General features: G+C 39.4%; 1 pseudogene; it reads right to left on the bottom strand.

The window, feature by feature from the left end:
• Positions 1-5,114: 5,114 nt before the first annotated feature.
• On the bottom strand, positions 5,115-6,408 carry LOC118834935 (annotated as a pseudogene).
• Between the last annotated feature and the right edge of the window lie 232 nt (positions 6,409-6,640).

Below are 6,640 nucleotides of genomic sequence, written 5' to 3'. Positions count from 1 at the left end.
ATCTGTGTTGGTGAATTACTCCTCAAACTACTGGAATCACAAATCTTTGAAATACTGAAATGCATTAAACATAATTCAAATAGCCTCATACTCTTCAAAGAAAAGTATCATAATGAGTAAGAAAGTTGATATACAGGATGACAAAGGAAACAGTAGCATTCTGTATTACATGTGTCATTTGCACTTGTATCACTACAGACTATGTGTCATTAATGGGTTAAAATGAGCAAACTAACAATATCTAAGATATTTTCAAAAAGCCCTCAAATACAGGGAGAAATCCTGCTCATCTTAGTAGAAGATCATTAATACACGTCAGCTTCCCAGCCCACAGCAGGCAGTCAATCTCTTCTTGACTTAACTCCTCATGCTCATCTTGACAAGGATATACAAAGTTATATGCACCAAGGGTGACACATTTCAATTGCATTATATTTAGGGTCATCAAGAGAGCTTTCATTTGAGAAACAGCTTCTAAAAAAACTAAGAAATATTTTTTTTCCTGCTTTTTCCTCCCACTTCCTTCTTCCCTATTTAGTCCCAGGAGGGGGGATTTGCTCATGGTAGTTGCCCTTGTTTCCCACACAGCCTGTATTTTGAGATCGATTTTAATCATGTGTTGTGTAAATTGTCTACACATCATTTCTAGATTCCAATCCCCATTTTGCTCACTAAGGATTTCCCCAATCTCACTTATGACCTTTAGTGGCACATTAAAGCTCAGTGATAGTCTGTCTGATGAGGAGTAGCAGTAATGCAGATAGCAAACACTTTCATTTCAGGAATATAAGAAAAGAGCCACTGTCAAAGGGCTCTTGCATCTCATTATCAAACATCCGACTAAAGTTCTTTATAATAATAAAAAAGAGCCCTTTCTCTTGAGAGCAGTGAACGCTTCATGCTGTTCATTAAAAGGCTGAACAGAGAAGGCTCACATCTTTATTCAAAAGCCAACATTAGACAAGTCTTTAAAAAAAATTATTAGAGCCCTCTTTGTCACCAGGGCTACCACATTTCTTTGACCTAGTCCTCTGACTGTGCACAGTTCCCTCCAGAGAGAATACATTCAATTCCCTTTACTGCAAATGAAGATGGACTTTCTACTGCGTCACATGAATATTAACCAGTTGTTGGGCACTGACAATCTGGAGTTGTATGATGAATTTATTTCTTTTCATTTCTAAAAGTAGCAAATTCATTAAAAAAATACTTGACTTGGGGCATCTGGGCCTGGCAACACAAATTATGAGAGCTATAGAGAGAATTAATGTGAGACATTGAAACTAAAGCTATTCTAATCTTGCCTGTCTATGATGAGAACAAGGTGTCAGGTTACAGGATGGGTCAGATCAAACTCATTGCTTACAGCAAATTAATAAGGACCTCTCTTAGTACTGACAATGAGACATTTTTCTTAATAAGCAGATGATATTAACAGCCCAATTTGGGAATTGATAGAGTATATGTAATTAAGTTTATTTTCATCCATATGTGAGCCTGGCTCTTTGGCCTTTTGCATCATGCCTGGAAGAACAAGCCATGTCCATGAATATAAAGCCAGCAAAAAATGATGGTTTTGTTTTTTTGCAATTACAAATGAGTAGCTATCAATCCCAAATGGAACAGGTTCTAAACTTAAAAAAAAGACTACTCATCTGCTTGTGGAAATGTTCTGAAGGACTTTTCTAACAAAGAGGAAACTTAGATTTAAGCCAAATGCTGTGCACAGTGGTCAGAACAGACTGAAGTGAGAGCACTGACAATGGCAGATAGAGACCTGTATTTCCAGGTTCCTACTTACCATATGCAGCACCATGTAGATTCAAGACATAGTATCATGCTTTCTGATCTTTTAGTTATCACGTTCCACAGAGTGGAATTTAACCCTTGGATAAAAGCTTGTGTTGCTATGCATCTAATTTTTCACCTAGACAATAGAAAAACCTGAAAGATGTCATCTAGTATCTGGAAATAACTTGGGATTTAAAAGTTCAGGATTTAGAATGAATCTGAAAACATAACACATATAGTAAGATACAAAAATTTAGTACTTTTAATTAGGGTAATATCTGGACAAATTAACATTTGAAACTTCTTTTTGTCCATTTTTTTAAAATCTGAATTCTGGTGTGATTCTATATTTATATATTTTCTACTGAGCCTTGTGATCACCTATATAAAAAAGTACTAATAACGAAAGACAATATTTTGAATAAAATTACTGCATCAGTGCTTAGAAGGGTGAAAACCATACTTTTGATGTATGTTCCAACTGCACCTAGAAGATGCTCTTTACAAAAAAAGCAGTTTTTCGATGCAATTTTATAGTTGTCTATGAAAGCTGGCGAAAGGAATAATGAAGATCTGAGGATCCTGTTTCCACAAAAAAAGAAAAAGAAAACTAAAGGACAAGAATAATTTGTAGTAACTTATAAATACTACACTATAATCATATTTATGCCAGTGACAACCATATATAAAACATATTGAAGGTAGGACTTCCTCATACTGGAGAAAGGGCTGCCTGGAAACCTCACTATCAACAGACAAAAGTTTGATCTTCTAAACATATTAATATATTAAAGCAATGGATGCCAAGTGCCTAACAAATTGGGACCAGACCCCTTCCTCAGCTTAGGAAGATGGAACCTTTGTTTTCCTCAATCATTTTATCTTTCACCTGTCACACATTCCAATCCTTGTCAAAGAAAAAATTTCAAAATACAGTACTAACAAGAGACTTTAATATTCCTCTTCCAGATGATACATTAAACAAAAAGATCACTAACAAGGAACACATAGACCTGAACAGATTGTAGTCTTTGAAGGAAGTGGTATTCCATGTCCAAATGACATATCTCAAAACTAGTAAAAATATTAGCACTGAAAAGATAGGTCTTTGATTTTATGGGAAGCTTAGAGACACAACACAACACAGCACAATACAACACAACAAAGTCAGCTTTCAAAAATTTCTCAAAATCCCCCTTATTTTTCTTCATGTATTCAACTATGGGCCCAGTTCCTAGTTCATCTGTACTATTTATCCCAGGTTTATATATAATGTAGTTTAAGTGTTATTGTGTGACCACCCAAAGGCATGTTAAAATCTGGCAATAGACATTCCCCTTCTACTAGGTCTTTCCTGCATAGAAAAACAAGTCCAAAGCCTTTGAATAGAAATCTCTTCAGGGAAGCTATGCATTGTTCCAGGGATTTTTGAAATCTTCACAATGTTATCCACAAAAAGAAGCTAGAGGAGTTCACTAGCCATAGGGAAGCCTTCTTATACCTGGTCTGTATTCTGGATTTCCTCCATCAGAGTTGTAAATACCCTTTGTGAACATATAACCCCTTAATATTGAGGTAAAAAAATGTGTATGATTAAACCAGCTTAACACTTGGATTATCTGAGCAGGTTAATTGAAAACCAAAGATAGGAAATAGATAACTAATCATATTAACACTAACTATAATAGTTTTATCCAGAATTTAACTTCGGTAAATTAATTTCCACAAAAAAGCATACCAAAATCAAAACAAAACAAGGAAGTAAGTTGGTTAGCAGATATTGAACTTAGTTGCCAAATGGAGAGAAAGATGGCTGCAAAAGTTAACCTTGTGTTAGAATATAATTGCACTCATAAAATTTACAATTTAGGATGATATAACATTATGAACAGTTTCGTCTCATAAAACAGAGAGAAGCACTTAATAGTAAAACCAGTTTAAAGACAGATAGACAACTAATCCATCATTCCACAGGCATTCAAGAATACATATATAAGGAGAAATACTCTAACACCTGCCCCCTACTACCTGAAGAATGGGTGTATTACACCTCACTCTTCCCCTAGGTTTCTCCACTACCTTTAAGGCGGTTAGAGAATATTTAGGCTCTCTGTAAATGACTCCAGCCTCCACTGATGGTGTTCCCTCAATGTTAGGATGTGGGGTCCCCTGAACCCCAGTTCTATTTAGCTGTTAATGGAATATTTTAAGAAAATATTTATTTCTTTTTTCTGATCTACAGTAATATTACTGTAACAGAGAAACCAGTCTGTGTAAAGGCCTACGTGATTACAATGGAGGGTGATCTTTTCAAGGTTGAAGTCTGAACTCAGGTGGCAATACAGAGAAGCCTACAATCACAGCTCAAAATACTCATCTCCCAGGACTGACTGCTCCATACAGACTTGTCATAAACAGGCTATTTATTGCACAACCACATTGACGAGGTCTGGTGGGGAGGTGGCAGAAAAGGGGACGATTAAAATCTTTACAATGATGCCCATATTAAAGTGTAATTATTTTACCAAATTCTCCTCCTCTATCTGTTGCTGAGAAAGGAGAGGAGAGAATATGCTCATTTCTTAAATTACATTTTACTTACTTCTCCAAGTATATGGATCTTGATAGGAAGGGTTTGAAGTCAATTCGAGTAGAGGGAGAGAAACTAGGGCAGATTTGGATCTTTGGAACAAAGGGAAAGGACAGCAATAGAAATGGGGGAGGAAATGATAGTAAAAGAGTCTTAGCTGTCCAGCAGGTGAGAGCCACCTCCCTTTCCTGTTATTTCTTGAAGCCGAGATGCTGCACAACAGCAGCATCTATGATCCAAGGTGCCACCATCAGTTATGGGAGGCCAATAAGAGGTGGGAGTCAGAACTGGGCAAACCTTCTTTGGAAGCTTTTAGGACCACAGAGATTTCTGTTACTTGGGCTAAGTGATATTCTTTACCTAGATTAAAGCTCTTGGACAACACTGTAATGCCAGGAGATCCAAGACTGGGGAAAGGAAAGAGGAGAGAGAGAGGAATTCTGGTTTCAGAGTAGAATTTTTGGTAGAGTTACTATAAATATAAAATGTTTTGGAAAAGTTGTAGAGGAGGGTAGGGGAGTTTTGTTTAGTTCCAGAAAGCTCAAGTTTCAGATGCTTTTAGCCTTCTCACAGTCCTTGTTCTGAGATACTTTCAATGGCTAACCATTAAGCACTATGGTTGAAAGAATTCTCACACCACTCCTATCTTTGCCAGCACAATTATTTCTCTGAATCTCAAATAGCAGAGTCTGAAGGTGGGAAGGTTGTCTCTGTTCCATCTCACCAGGGAGAATTATTTGATGACTTGGAGAATGGTATGGGCAAGGTATGCTACATTGTCTGATGTGACCCCTGCTATGGAAATGCAGCCATCTTTTGTTATATAAATGGAGAACTCCTTGGTCAGCTGTTCCACCTGCTCAGGTTTCAGGCCTGTGAAACAAAACATGCCAATCTGGTCAGTGATGTCTTGCCAAATGTGGGAGGAGCCCTCCTCTTTGAGGTTGGAAACCATCTGAGTATGCATGCTAATGATGTGATCTGCTATTGGAAACCATCTGAGTATGCATACTAATGATGTGATCTGCTATGTCTTTGACCTCTTGCGACCCCTGGCTCCTCAGATCAGAACTATTCAGTATGGTGGCAGCAATTTGGGCCCCACTGAGAGGGGGGTTGGAATACATGGGAAAATCAGGATTTTCAAATGGGATTCTACCCTTTTCGCTTCATCAGCATCTTTACAAACCATGGTAAACGCTCCCACACTTCACCATAGAGCCCCATGTTCTTGGCATGTGACTGACAGAGATGTTAATGCCCTGACCACTGAAGTGGCAAACAGACCAGCCATCCTTGTTGCCATCTCCACTGGTAAAGCCCTGGTATTCCATGTCAAAAAAAAGGCAAAGTGTTTCCTTTGCTTTACCAAGGATGCTATTTCTTTTCACTGCTCAGGATAATGATCAACTCAAGTGGAGTTGTAGCACAGGTATGCAGAAGGATGACACTGCTCTGGGATTTTTGAAAGACTTTCAAGGCTCCAATGAAGTCAAAGCCACAGGATTGGGGTAGTAGTAGCGATAGCCATTCAGCTGCATGCCAGCATCATCGAAGATGGGGGTGGGATTTCGCCAGGATGGTTTTGGAAAATAGACATCCCAGCTGGATTTGAAGAACCGTTGCAGTAAACTGGCTCCTGCTCTGAATGCCCCAGTTCCAGAAATGCTTCTTAGAACTTCGTTACTTTCACCTAGGGCCAACTGTGCTGATGTACGGCAAAATTCAGCCAGTCCTGCGATGGGCAGTTAAACTTTGTCCACGCTCTTCCCGGCAATTTGAGCTTCTGCCTTAGGGACGCTTGGAAGAACATAAGGCTTCCCATTTTTCATCTCGGTAGGCCCCAACTCCCAAATTCATCTTCTCGCTATTGGTGTCCCTCTTAGATGTGTAACGCCCAAGATGGGGGAGGGGGCGCATCTCTACGTGGGTCCACCAAGAGCTGGCAGCGGCGGCGGAGGCTGTGCCGAGGGGCAGATGGAAGGGGAGACTCGGAACAGCAGGCTGCAGGAGTGCAGCCCCTCCATGTCGAGCAGAAAGCGGGAGAGAGAGAGGTGGCGAGAGGGATGGTGGAAGCGGGTACATGGGACCTCCTTTAAAGATAAAGCCCGCTCTCCGAGCTCCCCAAGAGGCACGGCCCCAGAAACGCTGCTTCCGCGCTGCCGAAAAATATTTATTTCAAATGGTATAACAACAGTGCATAAATTTAATACCCCAACACGTGGGAGTCATAATCCTGTTTCTCCCCTCTTTTCACCA

The sequence above is a fragment of the Trichosurus vulpecula genome, chromosome 1 (assembly GCF_011100635.1).
Source record: "Trichosurus vulpecula isolate mTriVul1 chromosome 1, mTriVul1.pri, whole genome shotgun sequence".
Lineage (NCBI taxonomy): Eukaryota > Metazoa > Chordata > Mammalia > Diprotodontia > Phalangeridae > Trichosurus > Trichosurus vulpecula.
This window is presented reverse-complemented; position numbering and strand designations above follow the sequence as displayed.